The 24,879-nt window shown below is 46.9% G+C and overlaps 1 pseudogene across 1 annotated transcript in view; it reads left to right on the forward strand.

The window, feature by feature from the left end:
• The window catches only part of LOC143804464 (DNA-directed RNA polymerase I subunit RPA2-like), a 129,403-nt pseudogene that overhangs the window by 56,077 nt on the left and 48,447 nt on the right, over nt 1-24,879 (forward strand). Inside the window, exons 4-6 of the transcript XR_013221029.1 lie at nt 8,664-8,800; nt 9,440-9,663; nt 15,981-16,152. The product of XR_013221029.1 is annotated as a DNA-directed RNA polymerase I subunit RPA2-like (transcript). The remainder of the gene's footprint in view (nt 1-8,663; nt 8,801-9,439; nt 9,664-15,980; nt 16,153-24,879) is intronic.

The following is a 24,879-nucleotide window of genomic DNA, read 5'->3' on the forward strand; positions in this document are numbered from 1 at the left end:
TTTTCACTTCCCTTATCACCGATAGACTGAACAAAATACTGCCCTCGCTCATACATAAGGATCAGGTGGGTTTTATCCCGTTGAGACAAGGACCTGACAACATACGTAGGAATCTCAATATTATCCACTCAGCGAACCGTACACAGAAGCCATTGATGGTACTGGCTCTAGATATAGAAAAGGCTTTTGATACAGTTCTTTGGCCTTATCTTTTTGCAGTGTTAGATAAATTTAATTTCCCTCAAAAGCTGATTTCTTGCCTTCAACTAGTATATGACAATCCATCAGCCTACCTCAAGCTCCCTTCCACTAAACCGTTATCTATAAATATACAAAGAGGTACTCGTCAGGGATGTCCCTTGTCCCCAGCGTTATTTGCTTTAGCAATGGAGCCGTTGGCCGCGGCTATAAGAGAAAATCCAAACTTATTAGGACCCTCAGGTCTGGGTGAAAAATACAAATTGAGCCTTTTTGCAGATGACCTTCTACTCACATTATCTAACCCCTACTCTACTCTACCCAACCTATTTTCGCTTCTACGTACATTTGAAAAAATATCAGGTCTCAAGATAAATGTTGATAAGTCAGAGGCCCTATTCGTTAACACCTCAAAGACTGATCAAGATAATTTGATTTCACAATTCGGCTTTACAAGAAAGGAACATTCCCTATCATACTTAGGAATTAACCTTACGACCCATAGATCTTCCCTTTTTAAGTGGAACTATTCTCCCTTAATTGCAAAATTTAAGACTGACATAGCAAAATGGTCTCGTTTAAAAATTTCATGGCTTGGCCGGTTACACACTATAAAGATGGTTACTTTGCCGAGATTCCTGTACCTATTTAGATCGCTTCCCATTGCGGTCCCTTTGAAATGTCTCCGAGAGATACAGTCGATCATTTCCAAATTTATTTGGAATGGAAAAAGACCCCGTGTCAAACAAAACATAATGTGTTTACACAGAAAGTATGGCGGCATGTCAATGCCTAGTCTCTTGACATATTTCAAAGCAGCCCAAATAGCTCAATTGTCCAAATTATCTTCTAACAGTAATACTCCCAGGTGGGTGCAGTTAGAATCTTACTTCCTGCAACCTTATTCTCTTTGTGGCCTCTTATGGTCCACGGTGAGACTCCCGCCAGACATTCAGGTCACAGCTCCCTTCTCCGCCCTCTCTTTAATCATTTGGAGAAAGGAGAGATTCAAGCACAATCTTCAATCTAAATCTTCACCCCTTACAACACTGTTCTGTAATCCTATGTTTCAGCCGGGGTTAGAGCCTGCATTGTTCTCCTGGTGGATCGGGAAGGGGATCACCATGCTAAAACACCTTTGCTCCCCTTTCAATATTTTACTCACTAAGCAAGAATTTGTACAATGTCATAGTCCCCCAACTGGAGAGGCTATGCGCATCAATCAAGTTTTTCACTTTGCCAGTCAACATCTGTCGCGGGGGACCCCTTTTCGGCTCACTGGTTTTGAACAAAGGTATTCTGGAAATCCTATGGGTAATGGGGTAATCTCACTGATATATTCCACGATGAATGCAGCTCATGTATCAGAGAAACTAAATTATATGCTGCATTGGGAGAACGACTTGGAGCTCGTCCTGCCCCTGGAGACGTGGCATAGATGTAGTGAAACCCTGTCGAGAGGCTGTCACCAAACATCTCTGACTGAAACATCACTTAAGGTGTTACATAGGACATATTATGTCCCAACCAAATTGCATGCCATTTATCCGCACATCTCTAAAGACTGTTTTAGGGGTTGTAATATCCCTGGAGATATGCTCCACATTTGGTGGAAATGTCCGATTGTTGAGAAACTTTGGCAAGAAGTTAATTCAATTATTATCCAATTATTTGGTAAACCAATTATCATGGACCCCACAGTACTCCTATTGGGTAAGATGCCATATGGTTTCTCGAAGAGTCTTCAGAGATTAGTGAATACGTTGTGCATGGCAGCTAAAATTCATATAGCTTCTAAATGGAGAACTCAGACACTGTCCATCTCAATGGTGAAAGACAGAATGAATGAAATTTTAATGTGCGAGAGAATTCAGGCAACTAGGAGCGATGACATGGATGCCTTTCTTCGAATCTGGAGCCCTTGGCTTGATCTCGATCATAGCACCCCACTGACTCGAACCCTCCTGCTGTCTCCATAATTTTTTTTTTTTACATCATATATCTTTGAATGCTCTTTAACATTTTTGGTTTATGGCAATAAATCAGCTCTCACCTACTTATCATCACCTGATGACACGACATGTTGAATTTCCCCCCATAATTAGTAAAACGAAGTGATGTTATTCCCCTTGTTGTTCCTATCCCTAGTCTGTCCTGTCTTGTCTTTCTAGTCTGGTTTATATGATTGACCTTTATGGATATGGTTACTTTTACATTTCTGTCATGATGTTCTGTAAATAACTATGTCTTCCTTTTTTTTACATGGAAGGTCAATATTGTTTTATACTGTTATGAAAACTTTAAATAAACATATTGAAACAGAAACACGGGGAGAACATACAAACTCCTTGCAGATGTTGTCCCAGGTGGGATTAGAACCCAGGACTCCAGCGCTGCAAGGCTGCAGTGCTATCCACTGAGCCACCGTGCTGCAACATCCTTCAGCATGTTCGGTTTGGCAGTGGGTCATTAATGGTGTGGGGTGGCATTTGTTTGGAGGGCCGCACAGCCCTACATGTTCTCCCCAGAGGTAGCCTGACTGCTATTAGGTAAGGAGATGAGATCCTCAGACCCCTTGTGAGACCATATACTGTTGCAGATGGCCCTGTGATCCTCCTAATGCAGGACAATGCCAGACCTCATGTGGCTGGAAAGTGTCAGCAGTTCCTGCAAGATGAAGGCATTGAAGGTATGGACTGGCCTGCCCGTTCCCCAGACCTGAATCAGATTGAACACATCTGGGACATCATGTCTCGCACCATCCACCAACGTCACGTTGCACCCCAGACTGTCCAGGAGTTGGCTGATGCTTTAGTCCACGTCTGGGAGGAGATACCTCAGGGGACTATCCGCCGCCTCATCAGGAGAATGTCTAGGTGTTGAAGGGAGGTCATACAGGCACGTGGAGACCACACACACTACTGAGCATCATTTCCTTGTCTTGAGGCATTTCCACTGCAGTTGGATAAGTCTTTAACTTCATTTGCCACTTTGATTTTGAGCATCATTCCAACTCTAGACCTCCGTGGGATATTAGTTGTGATTTACGTTGATCATTTTTAGATTGTATTGTTCTCAACACATTCCACTATGTAATGAATAAAGATTTACAACTTGGATATTTAATGCATTGATATCTAGGATGTGGGATTTTAGTGTTCCCTTTAGTTTTTTGAGCTGTGTATATGAATAGTCACACACTGACATCCCACACCCCACTGTGGCTTATAGGCAGACTGTCAGCCAGTGCTGAGGAGAATATGTGTAATAAATACATATATATGAGATACACAGCTGTGTGTGCAGACTATATAGAGAGCACACACACATTATATATATATATTAGTCACACACTGACATCCCAGACCCCACTGTGGCTTATAGGCAGACTGTCGGCCAGTGCTGAGGAGAATATGTGTAATAAATACATATATATGAGATACACAGCTGTGTGTGCAGACTATATAGAGAGCACACACACATCTATATATATATTAGTCACACACTGACATCCCAGACCCCACTGTGGCTTATAGGCAGACTGTCAGTCAGTGCTGCCCAGCACAGCGCCAACACCACAGCCAGCAATGCCGCCCACCCTGCACGTCCTGTGCGCGGCCTCCCGGAGCCCGCCATCATCATGTACACAGAGGCAGTAAGCGACCAGGAAGTGAGCGCCGCCAGTGGTGACTCCTGCTGCTGGCACTGGGCGGGCGCTGCCGGGCAGAACAGACGGCGCTATGGGCGACAACTATGGCGTGCAGACACCTCCTCGTGATGGGTAGTCCGGCTCTTTTTTTAAATAGAAATACGTTTTACACAGTCATCATTCCAGGTCTTTGCCTGTAAAGTGAGATCCTCATTATACACCTGTATAAGTATCTATTGAAGCAGTAAAGACTGTTTTTAGCATTGCGGTTTCCTCAGATTGTTAGCTCTTGTGAACAGGGCCCTGCTACTCGGCTGTAGTCTTAGGGTATTACTTTCTAATATGTGGCGTTTTTGGTACATTGCTGTAGTCATTCCCTCTTGGATAAGATTTATCTGCATCCGTATTTTTTCTGCAAATGGATGCAAACGCATGGAACTGCATCCTGATCAGGATTTGGTTGGAAATGTGAAATTCTGACTTCTGGGGCAGAGGGGAGAGAGGAGAGAAGAAAGGAGTGGGGAGAGACGGGTGAAAGTGAAAGGAAAAAATGGGGCTCCGAGCATGTGCAGTACGAAGTCCCCATGCAGATTGGACGCAGGCAGCCTGATTCGGGGGTTTCTACATTGACAATCGTATGTCTTTTGGATGCGCTGCTACATACCAGGATGTCTGCAGATTTTTTTTAACACCCAAAATTCGCAACAAGCTGTGTTTTGGGAGCACATGAAAAATCCTGATGCAAACGCAGGTCCAGGCATCCCCATGTTAAGTATAGGGATGCAATCTGGATCGAGATGCATCAGGATTGCTACACATCACAATGCACCGTACCAAAGCGCTAGTGTGAAAGCAGCCCCACCCGTGCAGCCCCTAACCAGGTGCCCCATGTTATATACATGCTCCCAATACATTTTATTAGCACACTATAACATAGGGCACAAGCCCTTCTAGTGAGGCCGCTCACTGTATGACGGCACAGCATGCAGAGTCTACATTATGTCTGCATCCTGCTCCCATACAGTTTCATCACTTTCCCATACAGCACATCGCTTGCTTCTGAGCATGCTCAGTCCCACATAATGGATCCCTGCACATGGAAGCACACAGATCCGTGTTGTCCAGGATCCGTGCTCCATGGTAATTCCAGACATGTAGCTACGGGTCCATGTGCATCCATTTTCACACGCATTCTATATGATTGGAGCTGTACTAGATCTCGCAACAGGTTTTGCCTAAAATCACTTGATATTACCCTATCCTCAGCAGCAGCAACAACTGATGCCGTCCATCCTCCTCCCTGTAGTGCTCCTGTCTTGAATCCTCCTCAGTCCTGACTAATACTATGATACCAAACAACATAGCTCCCAACTGTCCCTCATTCTGCAGGACTGTCCCAGTTTTGAGCCTTTGCCATGCCAAGCACTCCCGCACGGGACGCTCTGCTTCCCGCAGACAGCAGGAGAAGCAGCCGACACGCCCCCTTGTGTTAAGCCATGTCCCTTACCCTTCAGTATGCGATGTATCAGCCGGTCATCCCTGCACCCGCAGAGCCTTACACCACATATTGGCTGCCTGCTCTTTGCGCACAGGACCTGTGATGAGGTCACATGAGGGGAGGAGTCAGGGGTCACATGATCGGGACCTTCATGGATTGCAGGACTCGGCTGTGCTGGTTGCCAACTTGCCACATGGTGCTGCTGGATGAGGTAAGTAAGCTGCCTTGTGTGGGGTCAGGAGGTGTACAGTGTGGATGTAGCAGAGCCATGTCTGTGTATGAGGTGAATGGAGCGGAGCCGTGTGTGTCTGAGGTATATGGAGTGGAGCTAAATATGTACGAGGTGTACGGAGCGGAGCCGTGTGTGTACGAGGTGTATGGAGCGGAGCTGAATGTGTACGAGGTGTACGGAGCGGAGCCGTGTGTACGAGGTGTATGGAGCGGAGCCGTGTGTACGAGGTGTATGGAGCAGAGCCGTGTGTGTATGAGGTGTATGGAGCGAAGCTGAATGTGTACGAGGTGTATGGAGCGGAGCCGTGTGTGTGCGAGGTGTATGGAGCGGAGCTGAATGTGTACGAGGTGTACGGAGCGGAGCCGTGTGTACGAGGTGTATGGAGCGGAGCCGTGTGTGTATGAGGTGTATGAAGCGAAGCTGAATGTGTACGAGGTGTATGGAGCGGAGCTGAATGTCTACGAGGTGTACAGAGCGGAGCCGTGTGTGTATGAGGTGTATGGAGCGGAGCCGTGTGTGTATGAGGTGTATGGAGCGGAGCTAAATGTGTGCGAGGTGTATGGAGCGGAGCTGAATGTGTATGAGGTGTATAGAGCGGAGCCATGTGTGTATAAGGTGTATGGAATGCAGCCATGTGTGTATGAGGTGTATGGAGCGGAGCCGTGTGTGTATGAAGCGTATAGAGCGGAGCTAAATGTGTACAAGGTTATGGAGTGGAGCTGAATGTGCACGAGGTGTACGGAGCGGAGCCGTGTGTGTATGAGGTGTATGGAGCGGAGCCGTGTGTACGCAGCGGAGCCGTGTGTGCAAAGTGTACGGAGCGCAGCCGCATGTGTAGAAGTAGCTATGTCTGGCCATTATATGGTACAAAGTATCATGTGCGGCCAATATACATTATGGATCATCTTGTGCCGTCATTATACAGTATGGAGCATCATTGGCAGCCAATATACAGTATGGAGCATCATGTGCGGTCATTATACAGTATGGAGCATCATGTGGGGCTATTATACAGTATGGAGCATCATGTGCGGTCATTATACAGTATGGAGCATCATGTGCGGCCATTATACAGTATGGAGCATCATGTGCAGTCATTATACAGTATGGAGCATCATGTGTGGTCATTATACAGTATGGAGCATCATGTGGGGCCATTATACAGTATGGAGCATCTTGTGGGGCCATTATACAGTATGGAGCATCATGTGGGGCCATTATACAGTGTGGAGCATCATGTGTGGTCATTATACAGTGTGGAGCATCATGTGTGGTCATTATACAGTGTGGAGCATCATGTGGGGCCATTATACAGTATGGAGCATCATGTGGGGCCATTATACAGTATGGAGCATCATGTGTGGTCATTATACAGTATGGAGCATCATGTGGGGCCATTATACAGTATGGAGCATCATGTGCCGTCATTATACAGTATGGAACATCATGTGCTGTCATTATACAGTATGGAGCATCATGTGTGGCCATTATACAGTATGGAGCATCATGTGTGGCCATTATACAGTATGGAGCATCATGTGCGGTCATTATACAGTGTGGAGCATCATGTGGGACCATTATACAGTATGGATCATCATGTGGGGCCAAAACAGAATTCATCATCTTTCCCCATCTCACACAACCCCCCCCTCGCTGCCTTGGGATAATCCTTGACACTGATCTCTCCTTCAAACCACATATCCAAGCCCTTTCCGCTTCCTGTCGCCTTCAACTCAAAAATATTTTACAGATCCGTACATTCTTCAACCAAGAATCTGCAAAAACCCTCCTTGACTACTGCAACCTCCTGCTCTGTAGCCTCCCCTCGAACACTCTCGCACCCCTCCAATCTATTCTAAACTCTGCTGCCCGACTAATCCACCTGTCCCCCCGCTATTCCCCGGCCTTTCCCCTCTGTCAATCCCTGCACTGGATCCCCATTACCCAGAGACTCCAGTACAAAAGCCTAACCATGACATACAAAGCCATCCACAACCTGTCTCCTCCATACATCTGTGACCTCGTCTCCCGGTACTTACCTGCACGCATCCTCCGATCCTCACAAGATCTCCTTCTCTTATCTCCTCTTCTTAAAAGTAGTATATAAAAAAAAGTGTAAAAAAATGGCCCCGAAAATGCAAAAAATAAAAAAGTGAATTTGTTATATCCGCTTCTGTAGAAGTTTGATCTATCAAAATATAATGTAATTTTAACCCATAGAGCAAATAAAAAAAAAAAAGCGAAAGAAACGTATGTATCCCAAAATGGGACCAATAAAAACTACAGAAAACAAGTCATCACGCAGCTCAGTTGACCAAAAAATGAAAGTTATAGGTCTAAGGAAATGGCTACACAAACAAATAGGCTTTTATGCTTAATTTAAAAAAATGTATATATATTTTACTGTTTAAAAAAAAAAAAAAAAAAAAAGACTCTTGGTGTTTTGCCATAATCGTGCTCACCTGCAGGATCGCGGCACATTTACCACCATAGAAATGAAACCCAAATTACAACGGTGGAATTCACTGCACCTGGAAATGTCATCCGGCTTGTCAGTGCAGTAAAGTGATTGATGTTATTCAAGTCCATGACTCGTCCCACAAATAACAAGCCCTCATATGGCTATGTTGACACAATTAAAAATAGTTATAGCTCTTGAAAGAGGGGAGTGACGAAAGCACCAAAATGAAAACCTGGCTCCTACGGGAAGGGCAGTAAAATTAAATAGACCATCAGAAACCTTCACGGATGATGGATTCTGTAGGGAACAGCGTTTGAGTCTGGTTTCATACATCCGACATTCAGTGCTTGGACTGCTACGTCTGTACCAGTTGCTGGTTTCCTGACCCAAACTCACCATCTTCATGGGCACATATGATGCATCCATGTTTGAATGCTCCTGTGCCAGTCCAGAAATGGTGGTCCCAGCGTGTATTGTGAATGTCAGATATATAAAACCGGCCGCACAGTCATGTAGTAGATGCAATTTGGCTTTAGCCGATGGTAGTATTTGTGATACCATAATTCGTACGCCCAATGAAAAATGATTTAACCCATTCATTGCGATATATCGCTTGTTTTTCCAGGTCTCACGATCCGTTGTGTCCGAGATGAGCACACCGCTGCAAACATGAATCTGCATTACCTGGAGAATGGCTCTGTAATGGTTAATTTCATCTATAACAAGGAGCTCTTCTTCCTCCCCATAGGCTTTGCACTGAAGGTCAGTGTAGATCGTAAGTGACGTCATGAATTCATGTTCATACACATTGCCAACACTAGCCCACAGAAGTCTTCTCGGAAACATAGTGATCAGAAAGATTTTGGCCCGTTCTGTATTTTGTGGTTCCCCTACTCTTGTTTCTTATCAGCAGGGTCAGCCATAGTATTGGTGTTTGAGCAGAGTGCCTTCATCCAGCCTATAGAAGGCGCTACCTACTATATTGTTTATGGACTGCTGAAGAGCAGAAAATGCTATGCTTTTCTTTCTCCGCCAGTCCCACAGACAATGAATGGTGCAGCAGTGCGCATGTTCAACTACCGCTGCATGCAAATATTTTATCACCGGACCTGTGGAAAGTGGTGATTGTGTGACCACCCCTTGGTCTGGGCTCCCTCACTGACCATCTAATCTAGTCCTGTTTCCAAAGTAGTTTCCACATCCGAAAAAAGAGTGGGTATGTAGCCATCTCTGTGCCTCCCACAAATATGAGAATGGGTTCCCTGTTCATATAGTAAGAGCACATAAAGTGTATTGCTGCCTGTGATGACAATATGGCCCTTGGACCTCAAAAGACCAAATTTGTATTATTTCTTAGCTATTTTGTGTCTCCGTCTGATCTGGTGTCTTTCACTCTTGCAGGCATTAGTTGGTTTTTCCGACTATCAGATTTTCACAGAGCTGATCAAGGGAAAAGAGGGCAATTCCTTCTTTAGAGACTGCGTCACACAGATGCTGCGATTGGTGATGGAAGACGGGTGTCACACCCAAGAACAAGTCCTCAAATATCTGGGAGACCGTTTTCGAGTCAAGTTTTTCATGCCAGAGTGGTATACTAATGAACAGGTGGCAGAGTTTCTTCTGGAGTAAGATGCCATGCTTTTTTATAGGGTTAGGAATGTGTAGAGTAGTTTCTATAATTGCTATAAAAGCAGCATTATTTAGCCCCCAATACAAGCACTTGTGCCATTATTCCTGTCCTGTTCAGTAACAGCCTTAGGCTGGAAAGATCATTCTACGTTCACATGTTGCAACTTTCAAGGTTTTTGCACCGAAAAATCAGCAAAACCTGATAGCTGCATTTTCTCAGTCGCCCATGACAGCACTACCAGAGAGATGGAGTCCGCCCTTCAGGGACAGGAAACCCTACAGGATAAAAGGGCGGTACCTCTCTCCTGCCTCAGTTTTGTTTCCTGTCCTTGACAGGCGAACCCTCAGGATCGGTACCTGTGATCCGGAGCCGACCAGTGGGGGTATGACGGCGGGGAGGCCCCTGTCACCGCTGACTCGGTGTCCGACGCCGCCGCTTCTGGGTCCGATGGGGCTACAGAACGGGCGGAGGGAAGCGCCGCTGCCTCCCCAGATTGGGGTAGGGGCTTAGGGACCCGGCGTGCCTCTGCAGAGAGGCCTGGTCCGGAGCGGCGGCCTGGTGTGTGAGAGCACCAAGATGGCCGCTGCACCGGATATAGATGCATCTACTTCCGGGTCCCGGAGAGTGCGCATGTGCACTGGGGACCAGCGCTTCCCTGCAACGCAGCCTGGAGGAGGGGTGACCGGCGCGCCTTTTAAAAACACAGCTGTGAGAACACTCGTCGCTGCATACAGTCCCATTATGGCGGACAGCGATGAGCAGCTCCAGTTGGCACAACCCTTACAGCCACCGGTGCAGCAACAACAGCGTCACCACCAGCGCAAGGCGGGCGGAAGGTCCTCTGCAGGCACCCGGAGTTCCCGTTCCAGGAGCCATTCTACGCCGCAGAGTAAAACCAATGTGTCCAGCCAGCCGACACCTTCTACTTCGGGTCTCATTCAAGATCCCGTGCCTCCTCCAGAACTGGTACTTGTAGCTGCGCAAGATGGGTGAGTGATCTTCGTGAAAGTTCACTAAATAATTAGGGTCCCCCTTTTCCGTTTGTTTTTTAGGCAAGAAAAAAAAAACGGAAAAAACCAAACATAGAGACTGCCCCTTATGTGGAGAACCCCTAGCACAAAGCTGGGATAAAAAACTATGCAGTTCCTGTATAGGTCAAGTCCTCTGTGAAGAAACCCCCAGTTTTGCCTCTGAATTACGCTCGGTAATTAGATCAGAGGTAGAAACAGCGTTTAAATCCCTTAAAGGGGAAGGGGTTAAGGAGAGATCACCTGTCCCACTGTCTCACTCTGATCCTTCTAGTTCTGATGAGGATATATCAGACAGGAAAGGTTCCTTTTCCTCCTCAGACACTGAGAGTGGAGGCCGCCACTGCTTTCCCTTAGATGAAATTGATGCCCTGGTAAAGACTGTAAGATCTACAATGGGGGTTATAGACCCACGTCCTGACAAAACGGTACAGGACATTATGTTTGGTGGCCTGGGCCAGAAAAAACGCAGAGTTTTTCCACTTAATGAAAACGTGCAAGCCCTGATTAAAAAGGAGTGGGAGAAGCCAGAAAGGAAAAATTCATCTGTACCCTCCCTTAAAAGGAAATATCCTTTTTCGGAAGATGATTCTATAGCATGGGATAAAGCCCCTAAACTAGACGTGGCAGTCGCTAAGGCGTCAAAGAAATTTGCGCTGCCCTTTGAGGACATGGGTACGCTAAAAGACCCCCTTGATAAAAGAGCCGACACCTTCCTGAAAGGGGCCTGGGAGTCAGCAGGAGGATGTTTAAGACCCGCCATAGCGGCCGCATGTACTTCCAGATCTCTGATGATTTGGTTAGACAATCTGGAGAAACAGTTAAGGGATGGAGTATCCCGGCAAAAAATAATTGAATCAATTCCCATGATTAGAGGGGCGGCAGCCTTCTTGGCTGACTCTTCGGCGGATTCCATTAAGCTGACTTCAAAATCGGCAGCCCTGTCCAATGCGGCGCGTAGAACGCTGTGGCTGAAAAATTGGCCAGGCGATCTACAGACAAAACAAAAACTTTGCTCAATCCCATGTGAGGGAAAATTTCTGTTTGGCGAAACTCTAGATGACATTTTACAAAAAGCTGGGGATAAGAAGAAGGGATTCCCTAACTTGGCCGCACCATATCTCAGACGGCCCTTTCGGAGCAGAAAATTTTTCCGCAGGCGCCCCCCTAGAGAACAGAACAGGTGGGAGGAGGGGAGAAATAGAGACAGAGGCTTCCTCTTTGGCAACTCCCCCAGAAATAAAAAAAACCCTAAATGACACCTCCCCCAGGGTGGGAGGGAGACTGTCTCAATACCTTCCGGCCTGGGAAAAAATCTCCTCCAGTTCCTGGATTCTAAATCTAATAAAAATGGGGCTTCAATTAAACTTTACCACCCTTCCTCCCCAACACTATGTGGTCACTCCATTGAAACCTTCAGGGCGGCAACAACAGGCCTTGGAACTAGAGATCTCAAAACTCATATCCAAAGACGTGATCCGAGAAGTTCCGTTACCGGAAAGAGGGAAAGGATTTTTTTCCCCATTGTTCCTGATTCCAAAGCCGGACGGTTCGTTCCGCACAATAATAAATCTCCGGAAATTGAACAGCTATGTAAAGAATCAAACATTCAAAATGGAATCGATAAGATCCACAATAAAAAACCTGTTTCCAAATTGTTTCATGGTAGTGTTGGATCTCAGCGATGCGTACTATCACGTCCCCATCCACAAAAACTCACAGAAATTCCTCAGACTAGCAGTAGTCATGGAGGGAGTAGTGAGAGAATATCAGTACAAGGCCCTCCCGTTTGGCATTTCAGTAGCACCCCGTGTTTTTACCAAGGTGGTAGCAGAAATGATGGCCCACATAAGGGAGGAGGATGTTATTATAATACCATACCTAGACGACTTCCTGATTATCAGCGATACAGCCCAACATTGTCGCCAACAGTGCAGCTGAGTGATAAAAACTCTAACGGAGTTAGGTTGGCTCCTAAATCTCCAGAAATCAAAACTAGAACCGACCATGGTACAAGAGTTTCTGGGCCTAACTCTGGACTCGGTTTTACAGGAATGTTGCCTTCCAAACCCAAAGATACAAAAAATACTAAGCATTGTGTCCGCAGCTCGCTCAAATCCTCATATGACTTTAAGGGGAGCGATGTCACTGCTGGGGTCCCTTTCGGCCTGTCTCCCGGCAGTACAGTGGGCTCAGATCCACACAAGAGACCTCCAGTGGGATGTCCTAAAAAATCAGCTTACACTGAAGGGATGCCTGGAAGGTCGCATGACTCTAAGTTCAGACACTATTCGTTCCCTAGACTGGTGGCTAGATTCCAACAACCTATCAAAGGGAGTCCCGTGGGTGATAGATACACATCGAATAGTTACCACGGACGCCAGTCCCACAGGGTGGGGAGCTCACCTGGGAAACAGTGTTACTCAGGGGGTCTGGACAGATCGAGAATACCAGGTATCCTCAAACCAAAAAGAACTTTGCGCAGTAAGCCACGCTCTGTCAGTTTTTCTTCCCAAACTACGGGGACAGCATGTCCGGGTTTTCTCGGACAATCAAGTAGTAGTGGCCTACCTGAACCACCAGGGGAGAAACAGATCACGAGCCCTGATGGATACTACTTCCCAAATCTTCACCTTAGCCGAACATCACTTCCTATCCCTCTCGGCATTACACATAAGAGGCGTAGTGAACAAAAAGGCAGACTTCCTAAGCCGTACCCAGTTGAAACAGGGGGAATGGGCTCTGAACCAAAGGGTCTTCGATCAGATCACAAAAATCTGGGGGATACCAGCAATAGACCTTTTCGCCAGTCTAGAGAACAGGAAAGTAAAACAGTTTTGTTCTCTAGACCACAGAGGGAACGCCCGAGCTCTGGATGCATTCTCGATTCCCTGGACTCACGATCTGACATATGCCTTTCCCCCTTATATACTGATACCGGCAGTCCTACGGAAGATAAGACAGGACAGGGCGAGAATCATTCTAATAGCCCCATTCTGGCCCAAAAGAGCCTGGTTTTCTTGGCTGAGAATCCTATCGGTCACAGATCCCTGGATCCTCCCGGATCTTCCAGACCTCTTATCACAGGGGCCGGTGTTCCACCCTCAGTCGGCAAATCTACACTTGACAGCGTGGAACTTGAGAGGTCACTGCTAAGGGCAAAGGGCTTCTCAGATAAGGTAGTGTCCACACTATTAAAAAGTAGGAAGACAATAACAACTAGAATCTATGGTAAAACTTGGAAAAAGTTTTTGTCCACCTCAGGTGTAACACTACAAGATGGGGTTCCAATAAATAAAATATTAGAGTTCCTACAGAAAGGCTTGGATATGGGCCTCTCGGTAAGCACCCTAAAGGTGCAAGTAGCGGCCTTAGGGGCGTTATACAATCATAGTGTTGCCACTAATCCATGGGTAGCAAGGTTTATTAAAGCCGCGGCACGTTCTAGGCCAATATAAATCAGAAGCCCTCCATCTTGGGACTTAAACTTAGTTCTTTCGGCTATGACAGAACCCCCATTCGAACGCATAGATTCGATACCACTTAAAGTCTTATCCCTTAAAATGGCCCTTCTTACAGCCCTAACATCTGCCCGTAGGATTAGTGACCTTCAGGCTCTATCTGCAAACCCTCCCTTCACACAAATAATGGATGATAGGGTAGTATTGAGGACAGATCCTGCTTATCTACCCAAAATGGCTTCCAATTTCCATAGATCCCAGGAAATAATCCTTCCGTCCTTCTGTCCAAACCCAAAAAATCAAAAAGAGGAAAAATTCCACACCTTAGATGTGAGAAGGTGTCTAATACACTACCTAGAGTCCTCCCGTCAGTGTAGGAAGGAAGGCTGTCTTTTTATCTGTTTTCAGGGGCCTAGGAAAGGACTCAAAGCCTCCAAAAGTACTATAGCTCGTTGGGTCACTGATGCGATAGCCTTGGCATACGCGTCCACGGGAAACGCAGTTCCTGAAGGACTCAAGGCACACTCTACAAGGGCTATGGCGACCTCCTGGGCCGAAAGGTCGGAGGTACCAATAGATAAAATCTGTAAAGCGGCCACCTGGTCAACACCTTCAACCTTCTTTAGGCACTATCGCTTAGACTTAGCCTCTTCGTCGGACTTAACCTTCGGAAGAAGGGTCTTACAGGCTGTGGTCCCGCCCTAAAGCAATAATCTCTGCAATTCTCTCTGGTAGTGCTGTCATGGGCGACTGAGAAAGTCGTAGTTACTCACCGATAACGGTGTTTCTCAGAGCCCATGACAGCACCTGCTTATTCCCCCCCTTATCACGTGTGCGGTGAGCACTTTATTATACGAAGTGTGTGTTTGATTTAGACACGGTGTAATCTTCATAAGGTTTTTTGCTAAAAATATGTGTATTTCTTGTTGTCACTAACCTGGAGGACCTCTGATGCTCTGTAAACTAAACTGAGGCAGGAGAGAGGTACCGCCCTTTTATCCTGTAGGGTTTCCTGTCCCTGAAGGGCGGACTCCATCTCTCTGGTAGTGCTGTCATGGGCTCTGAGAAACACCGTTATCGGTGAGTAACTACGACTTTTGCTGCGTTTTTGCGGTTACCGATTACTTTCAATGGGTGAAAAAACGGTAAAAGAAGTGACATGCTGCAGTTTTCCACATCAGTCAGGATAATAAAACCAATGTGAGGGATTTCTGAAATCTCATAGACTTTGCTGGTGATGTAAAAACACAGCTTAAAATTTGCATTAAAAAACCATAGCCTTAGTGGTTTGTATGGTAGAAGTATATATTCGGTTAGTCTTTCTAGTTTGGAATTATTCAGTATAAAGTGATGACATCTCTCTAGAATATGCTGTCACTTTACCTGCCAGTAGGGGTCTGACCTAAGGCACCACCACTAGCCCATGTAGTGGTGGAAACACAGGACCTGGATTCAGTTGCTTTCTCTGGGTCCAACCTTGGGGGCTTCCTCCAAACTTGACAGTTTTTACCCATCCACTGGTTTGGTTAAACAAGAATACCCCTTTAAGCCTGGAATCATACATAGCTGTCAGAAGTGGATGCGGTTTATGTGTGAAGTATAAAGGAAAGACTTATTCTTCTCCTGCCCACTGGATTCACATCCAACTTTGACTTGAAAAACTGCATCAAAACTTTCCTGTGTGATTCCAGTCTTACACCTACTGGGAGAGAGAAACCCAGCAACGGCCGACATCCATCGACATGTTGTGTTGAGCCTTTAGTAACTTTTGTACAGAATCCACCATTGTTCCCTGTAATTACCACCGTTTTGTCTATTCACAGACAGTGCATTTGCATACATCTTAAAACCAACGTTGAGAAATTCTACATGCTTTGCCACATGACCAGGAAACTTTTTACTTTTGCAAAAGACAAGTGCATGGAGGACAGTACGGACAGTTTAATGAGTCAGGAGGTCCTAACTCCAGGACAGCTGTTCCTCATGTTTTTAAAGGTACGTAGATCAAATATCATTATCAATCCGTAAAGAAATAACACAAAGGTTCTGGTCCCTTCATCCACTGTGTGCTAATTATAAAACTGTGGTCTATATGAACAAAGGGGTCTGTAAACACCATCCAGGAAGGAACTCAGGTGTCAATTAAGAAACACTCCCAATCTTTTTGCCTACAAACTTTGGAAATGTGTGTACTGTAGTGCTGGGCATTCTTCTGCAGCGGCCCAGAGTCCTGGTCGTTGCAGTACTGTGGCTCCGCCACTATGGGGAGCTGTGGTGCGTCCGATGGCACTGAAGGAGCTCATCTGATCAGGTATCACAGACACCAATAGATTTCACAGCTGGGCCTCCGGGGGGAGCAAAGGGTGCTATTCATTAGGCCACTCCCCACCATAGTGGGTAAACTGGGGGTCAGGCAGGAAGTTAGTCAGAAGCTGACTGGGTCGGAACCAGGCAACACCTTGTGGCAGAGGGTGTTGTAGGGGAAGAGACAGTAGGGTCTCTGTCAGGGGTGGGATCCTGACAGAGGCTTGGCAACAAGAAAGAAAGCAACGGGACCGTGCCTGCACTGAGAAGCGGCGGTGCCCTAAGGAAGGACGAGAAGAGAGATATATTGTGCTGAGTGAGAAACGAGATCGAAGCAATAGGAGAATACCAGTAGGGGTGATGCTGTGAGAAAGGGGCAACATCCTACTGAGGCGCACAACCGGTGGCCGGAACGCCGAGGGAGTATTTCAATAGACAGCTTCAAGCAATACTCTAAACAGCGGCAGGACAGTCAGTCTCAGGCGGGCTGTCTCACCTAAATCACCTATGCAGTCTTGGGAGGCAATTGCGGGAGAGGGGCGTCTCTAGGGTCCCGGAAGAACTCCAGGCCTACCTGACAAACGGGTGCCGTTCTAACTGTAACATCAGGAAGGGACGGATGATTAGCAGAACATCATCTAATCGAGTTGTGAGGGAACTTAAGAAACAGACACAACAGTTGTGGGGTACTTTCCGTAAGCACAGCAGGGAAGGACTACAACACATAGCGCTAAGAAGGAAGGCACTGATTTCCACTTGTGAAGGGAGCTCTGGAAGTGCCATTGGACCGGCCGGACTTGCGTAGCCTGGTGAACCGTATTCTGGACTGAGGACTCAGAGATCTCCAGTAAAGAGGTAAAGAGACTGCAACCTGGTGTCTTCGTTATTTACCGCGACCTGCACCCCACAACTGCACTGCTACACCACCACTTATTGCACCGGACGTCCCCCACTGACGGACAGGGCCACGGACTGGGTCTAGCCACCGTGATAACCCCAGGACTGAGACCCAGAGGCCCGGCTCCGGGTACCACTCGGCCCTGCGGCGGTGTGGGGGCGCTCCAAATTTGGCGTCACGAACAGGATCTACTTAAGCCTGAAGAATCAGGTCATGTGTGCCTTGGAACTGTGATTTATTGTGCTTGGACTGTACTTTATTGAGAGACTGTGTATTGCTATTGACCAAGAGAAGTTCCCGCCAAAAGCCGCCGCCATTGCTACACCAGAGAAGAAGGAGGGCGTGCTATGGGAGGAGACTTCCAGAGTGGCGCGAGAAATGGCTACCGCCCCCTGCGCTTCTGGCTGCAATGTGATGACCTGCCCCAAAGCAGAGGACAACCCCCTGATCTGCAACGGCGGGAAGCAGGAGACGGAGAAGCCAGGCCCTGGAGAAATGGCGGAGTCCGATGTATGCATTGCCACCGATCAGCAGATCATGATGAAGAACAGCGAGTACCGGAACGAGGAAGGAGTAATCCCGGCTTGCCCTCGTTCACCGGAGGTGGACCCGTGCTCCCTGCAGCCGGAGGATCCGAAGCCCCTGGAACAGATAGCGGAGCTGAGTCCACCAACCCCGACCTCGGAGCCAGCGGAGGAGGAACCACAGCGAGCGGAGCCGCGTACGGGGACCGTATTGGAGGAGCCGCAGTTCGAGCAGCAGCCGACTCCAGCGTCCTTGTTAGCGGACCGGATCGACACCGGTGGAACCACATCAGACGCAGGTACGGCAGACACCCCTGCCTCCACGCTCGATCCCGCTCCCGCGACCGATCCTCCCCGCAGCAGTAATTCTTCGTTCACCATCGAGCGGGTGGTCTTCGGCCCCAGTGCGATCGGGAAGTTGTTGCCGCCACTACCAACCAGGTGGGGGGAGCCCATAGAGATGGACCCGGGTGGAGTGATGTTCCGGTGGGACACCCCCTGGGTTGAGCAGGATGGGGTTCCGGTGGATGGCCTCACCATCGCGATACTTACCTGGGACCAGTATAATCAATGCGTGCTCCAGCACTGGAAACAGCGAAATGAAGTTGAACAACGGGAGACACAACGCAAGAAGTCAGTGCAAGGCAGGGAAGACGTGGTAAAGCGAGGAAGGGTGTCGGCCTTCCACCCGAGGAAAGGATGGGGCTCTATACAGGAACCAGGCCTATCGACTGACGTCTTCGTTGCTAGTTATGACGTGGAAACTCCCTGCTGTGATCGGGATGGCGAACCATTGCGAGAAGGGGATCAGGTGACATACACCCGTCACTGGAATGCACAAGGATGGCGTGCCCGGAATGTTCAGCGATATGAGCCTGAGGGAGTGTCACCTGTGGCCCCAACCATGGTTGATCCAGGTTTGCCAGACCTCGTTACTGTCTCTACTGTACGCTTTGTAGCAGCTCCCGAACTTGCCAACAGAGTCAGTCTTCAAATTCAGACAACAGGCGACCTGGTGGTCCCTGCGGGGCCTGCCGCTGGTATCCGTGCTACCGTAGCCGGGGGTCAGGGGCCAAGACCACCTGAATAAGGATAAACCTCGGAAAAATGAAAATGTAAATAGTTAACTGTCTGTTTCTTGTCATGCTGCTTTAAACCCATCCAGGGTTAATTCTTATGGATCCCTTTGTTGACCCGGGATCCCTATTGTTTGTTTTTGCTTTTTCTACCTTTTCACTTCTCTAAAGTTTTGCACACGTTTTCAGAACTGCAGTAATCATGGACCATGCATGATACAAACTTTGTCTTGTATATAGTTTACACCTTCTTAAGGGTGTTTCCTACTGGTTTTACTTAAAGACTCTTTGCGAAGATACCGTACCGGAGCTTTTGCTGAGTATGGACTGGTAGTCTGAGAAGACGAACTACCTCAGAAAGATGTGATCTCCTCTTAAAGGGGATGCCGAAAGTGTACTGATGAGCGATACTGTTTTAGAATAGTAATGCGATGGCAATGCCCAAAGTAAAAATGATAATGCTACATGTAAAAGTTATGTGTGTTGAAATGGTTAACTGTAAAAAGAAATGTTAATAATGTTCCTTAGAAGAAAGTGTGAGAGCTAGAAGAAAGATGCAGTGGGCCCGTAGGGGTAGACAGAGTGTCCTGCATAGTTGAAAGTAAGAAAGTAGTAATGAAGGTTGATGATATAAGGAAATAGTTAATAATGTTTATAAGAAACTGGGGATAGAAGGTAAACCCAGAGTCCTCCATAGGAAGTTAAGAAGAGTTAATAATGTGTTACCGAGGACAGAGAGTGAACCCGTAGGGGTTAGGTGGTAGGTCCTCTTAAGAGTCATATGTAGATGGCTCAGTGCTTCCAAAATCGAAAGTAATGTTATGTTCTATACCATGTATAGCAGTAGAAAAGGCAGTAGGTCCTGGCTGAACGGGACGGTCCTGTAATAGAAAGGAGAGGCAGTAGGTCTGGTGCCGATAGGACAGGCGGTCCTGCAGACTAGAGAAGGAGAATGTAAAAGTTAAAAGTTACCTTATAATGTGATTATAGGAAGGTCTTTAGTGGATAAAGAGTGTATGTCCTTAAAGGCAATGTTAAATTATTGTTCAACAATTTTGCACTAAGTAGAATACCCGGTTGGGTAACAGGAGTTATTTATAGCCTGTAATTTATAATGTTAATTATGTTTGTAACGTTCAAGTGTCCTCACCTCCCATAAAGGGAAGCCTGTTCAAGTATGCTTATGTTATTGCACTCAACAAAAATTGTATGTCTTTTTGCTCAACTTGTATTGTTGTTTTTCTTCCCAGTTCCGGAGTACTGTGTTTAACCAGGGGGGAGTGCAGCGGCCCAGAGTCCTGGTCGTTGCAGTACTGTGGCTCCGCCACTATGGGGAGCTGTGGTGCGTCCGATGGCACTGAAGGAGCTCATCTGATCAGGTATCACAGACACCAATAGATTTCACAGCTGGGCCTCCGGGGGGAGCAAAGGGTGCTATTCATTAGGCCACTCCCCACCATAGTGGGTAAACTGGGGGTCAGGCAGGAAGTTAGTCAGAAGCTGACTGGGTCGAAACCAGGCAACACCTTGTGGCAGAGGGTGTTGTAGGGGAAGAGACAGTAGGGTCTCTGTCAGGGGTGGGATCCTGACAGAGGCTTGGCAACAAGAAAGAAAGCAACGGGACCGTGCCTGCACTGAGAAGCGGCGGTGCCCTAAGGAAGGACGAGAAGAGAGATATATTGTGCTGAGTGAGAAACGAGATCGAAGCAATAGGAGAATACCAGTAGGGGTGATGCTGTGAGAAAGGGGCAACATCCTACTGAGGCGCACAACCGGTGGCCGGAACGCCGAGGGAGTATTTCAATAGACAGCTTCAAGCAATACTCTAAACAGCGGCAGGACAGTCAGTCTCAGGCGGGCTGTCTCACCTAAATCACCTATGCAGTCTTGGGAGGCAATTGCGGGAGAGGGGCGTCTCTAGGGTCCCGGAAGAACTCCAGGCCTACCCGACAAACGGGTGCCGTTCTAACTGTAACATCAGGAAGGGACGGATGATTAGCAGAACATCATCTAATCGAGTTGTGAGGGAACTTAAGAAACAGACACAACAGTTGTGGGGTACTTTCCGTAAGCACAGCAGGGAAGGACTACAACACATAGCGCTAAGAAGGAAGGCACTGATTTCCACTTGTGAAGGGAGCTCTGGAAGTGCCATTGGACCGGCCGGACTTGCGTAGCCTGGTGAACCGTATTCTGGACTGAGGACTCAGAGATCTCCAGTAAAGAGGTAAAGAGACTGCAACCTGGTGTCTTCGTTATTTACCGCGACCTGCACCCCACAACTGCACTGCTACACCACCACTTATTGCACCGGACGTCCCCCACTGACGGACAGGGCCACGGACTGGGTCTAGCCACCGTGATAACCCCAGGACTGAGACCCAGAGGCCCGGCTCCGGGTACCCCTCGGCCCTGCGGCGGTGTGGGGGCGCTCCACTTCCACTGCGCCATATTTTCAGAGCAATCATTCTGGATATACACTGCTCAAAAAAATAAAGGGAACACTAAAATCCCACATCCTAGAGATCACTGAATGAAATATTCTACTTGTAAATCTTTATTCATTACATAGTGGAATGTGTTGAGAACAATAAAACCTAAAAATGATCAACGTAAATCACAACTAATATCCCACGGAGGTCTGGAGTTGGAATGATGCTCAAAATCAAAGTGGAAAATGAAGCTACAGGCTGATCCAACTTCAGTGGAAACGCCTCAAGACAAGAAAATGATGCTCAGTAGTGTGTGTGGCCTCCACGTGCCTGTATGACCTCCCTTCAACGCCTGGGCATGCTCCTGATGAGGAACGGATGGTCTCCTGAGGGTTCTCCTCCCAGACCTGGACTAAAGCATCCGCCAACTCCTGGATAGTCTATGGTGCAACGTGACGTTGGTGGATGGTGCGAGACATGATGTCCCAGATGTGTTTAATCGGATTCAGGTCTGGGAATGGGCGGGCCAGTCCATAGCTTCAATGCCTTCATCTTGCAGGAACTGCTGACACATTCCAGCCACATGAGGTATGGCATTGTCCTGCATTAGGAGGAACCCAGGGCCAACCGCACCAGCATATGGTCTCAAAAGGGGTCTGAGGATTTCATCTTGGTACCTAATGGCAGTCAGGCTACCTCTGGCGAGCACATGGAGGGCTTGTTCCAAAGAAATGCCACCCCACACCATTACTGACCCACTTCCAAACTGGTCATGCTGAAGGATGTTGTAGGCAGCAGATCGCTCCCCACGGCGTCTCCAGACTCTGTCATGTCTGTCACATGTGCTCAGTGCGAACCTGCTTTCATCTGTGAAGAGCGCAGGGCGCCAGTGGCAAATTTGCCAATCCTGGTGTTCTGTGGCAAATGCCAAGCGTCCTGCATGTGAGCACAACCCCCATCTGTGGACGTCGGGCACTCAGACCATCCTCATGGAGTCAGTTTCTAACGGTTTGTGCAGACACATGCACATTTGTGGCCTGCTGGAGGCCATTTTGCAGGGCTCTGGCAGTGCTCCTCCTGTTCCTCCTTGCACAAAGGCTGAGGTAGTGGTCCTGCTGCTGGGTTGTTGCCCTCCTACAGCCCTCTCCACATCTCCTGGTGTACTGGCCTGTCTCCTGGTAGCGCCTCCAGCCTCTGGACACTACGCTGGCAGACACAGCAAACCTTGCCACAGCTCGCATTGATGTGCCATTCTGGATGAGCTGCACTACCTGAGCCACTTGTGTGGGTTGTAGAGTCTGTCTCGTGCTACCACGAGTGTGAAAGCACAACCAACATTCAAAAGTGACCAAAACATCAGCCAGAAAGCATTGGTACTGAGATGTGGTCTGTGGTCCCCACCTGCAGAACCACTGCTTTATTGTGTGTGTCTTGATAACTGCCAATAATTTCCATCTGTTGTCAATTTCATTTGCACAACAGCATGTGAAATTGATTGTCAAACAGTGTTGCTTCCTAGGTGGACAGTTTGATTTCACAGAAGTGTTTGATTTACTTGGAGTTATATTCTGTTGTTTAAGTGTTCCCTTTATTTTTTTGAGCAGTGTATATTTGTTCAGTTTCCCCGCACACTATTCTCTAAGTTCTGCTCTTTTTTTCCATGAGTTATCTTTAACAATTTTTATGTCGCTTATTAGTACCCCTCGCGAAGGCCTTTCTAGCGTCTCAACCTACACCAATAGGAACTGAGCCTAAATTTTGTGCAGAACAATTGCAACAGATTCCCCTTAACACTATCACAGTTAATAATTCAGAGACAGAATGGGTTAAATGGGTTAAGTTTCCAGCCTAAAGTGTATCTAGACCTCATTGGTTTCACTTGTACCCAAAGCAAAAGGGGAGAGGGATCCGATAAAGATCTGAGGGCGTAGTCCATATTCATTAAGAACGGAGCAATAGTGGAATTACAAAGAATCAAATCTATCTGTGACATTGGATGATATTTGAGGTGGCGCAGGAGAAAGCGCTTGAGTCATGACTAGTGATGAGCGAGTGTACTCGTTGCTCGGGTTTTCCCCTAGCACGCTGGGGTGACCTCCGAGTATTTGTAACTGCTCGGAGATTTAGTTTTCATCACGGCAGCTGAATGATTTCCAGCTACTAGCCAGGCTGAGTACATGTGGGGGTTGCCTGTTTGCTAGGGAATCCCCACATGTAATCAAGCAGGCTAGTAGCTGTAAATCATTCAGCTGCCGTGATGAAAACTAAATCTTCGAGCAGTCATAAATACTCGGATGTCACCCCAGCGTGCTAGGGGAAAACCCGAGCAACGACTACGCTCGCTCATCACTAGTCAGGAGCTCTTTTCCTCCAGATATCTATTCAGCCCAGCTCATTGATAAGGATTGAGAAAAGGAAATATGTCAAGAATTGGAAAAAGCTAAGATGGAACTAGTATCACGAGTAACAGACAGCCAAAATAAAAACTTTTCCAATAAATTGGAAAGGAAACTGACTCTATTACAGATAGAAATTAAACAGCAAAAGAAAGAAAAATTCCTGAGAGACAAAGCCGACTATGACATGGGAATGGTGTTTAAGTGGAACAAAAATAAAAGGCAATCCACATTTTATAATAGAAACCGCAGCCAAAAAGGTAATAAAATCAATAAGAAAAAGAAATCAGATGGTTGGATTACCGACTCCGAATCAAGCGCTGCAGAAGATTCAGGTGAAGCCAATACTACTATTCCACCAGAAACCAATTTATCATCCCCTTTAGAAGAAAGGTCAGATGAGGGAGAAGAAGACGCAGTTGCCAAAAGAAAACGCAAGCAAGTCTCTTGGAGGAAATAAACACAGAGACAGAAAGAATACAAGATGAATTACGAATATTGAATTTATCAAAAAGAACTTTAAATGCTGACCATATCTCATTACTGTCCAAAGGATTAAATTATTGCCTTCCAGAAACATTTGATTTAACCAACTTTAAAGTAGATTTATTTAAAAGCGTGAGAACTCCATCTTCATAAACATTTTCAAAAGGATAAAAAGCAAGATTTAAATACTCATGGCTCCCAAATGATATCTAGTACCTTATCTCAAGGAGAAAATTACATAGGCACTCTGGGTTTCATGTTATATCCTGCTGAAATAGACTCAGAAGCAGCCCTATTACTAAGCTTAAATGATTCTGTTATACCACAACATACAGATGTTTCATATACATCTGCACAGACCCCCTTTATGGGTGGAATCAAATCTCGCTTTATGCCCCCTGTCTCCCCTGGCAACGCCATCGATCTCTTCCAAGACCTGGTAATAAAGGATATAGAAGCAATTATTTACCAAACTCCGAAAAAGAATCTTAATAATAGAGAATTGTCAGCTTTGAAAGAATTGCAAAGTTGGGACGATGTCGTTGTCAGGAGAGCAGATAAAGGAGGCAACATTGTTGTATTGGATAAGGAATACTATATAAAAGA

The sequence above is a fragment of the Ranitomeya variabilis genome, chromosome 2 (assembly GCF_051348905.1).
Source record: "Ranitomeya variabilis isolate aRanVar5 chromosome 2, aRanVar5.hap1, whole genome shotgun sequence".
NCBI lineage: Eukaryota > Metazoa > Chordata > Amphibia > Anura > Dendrobatidae > Ranitomeya > Ranitomeya variabilis.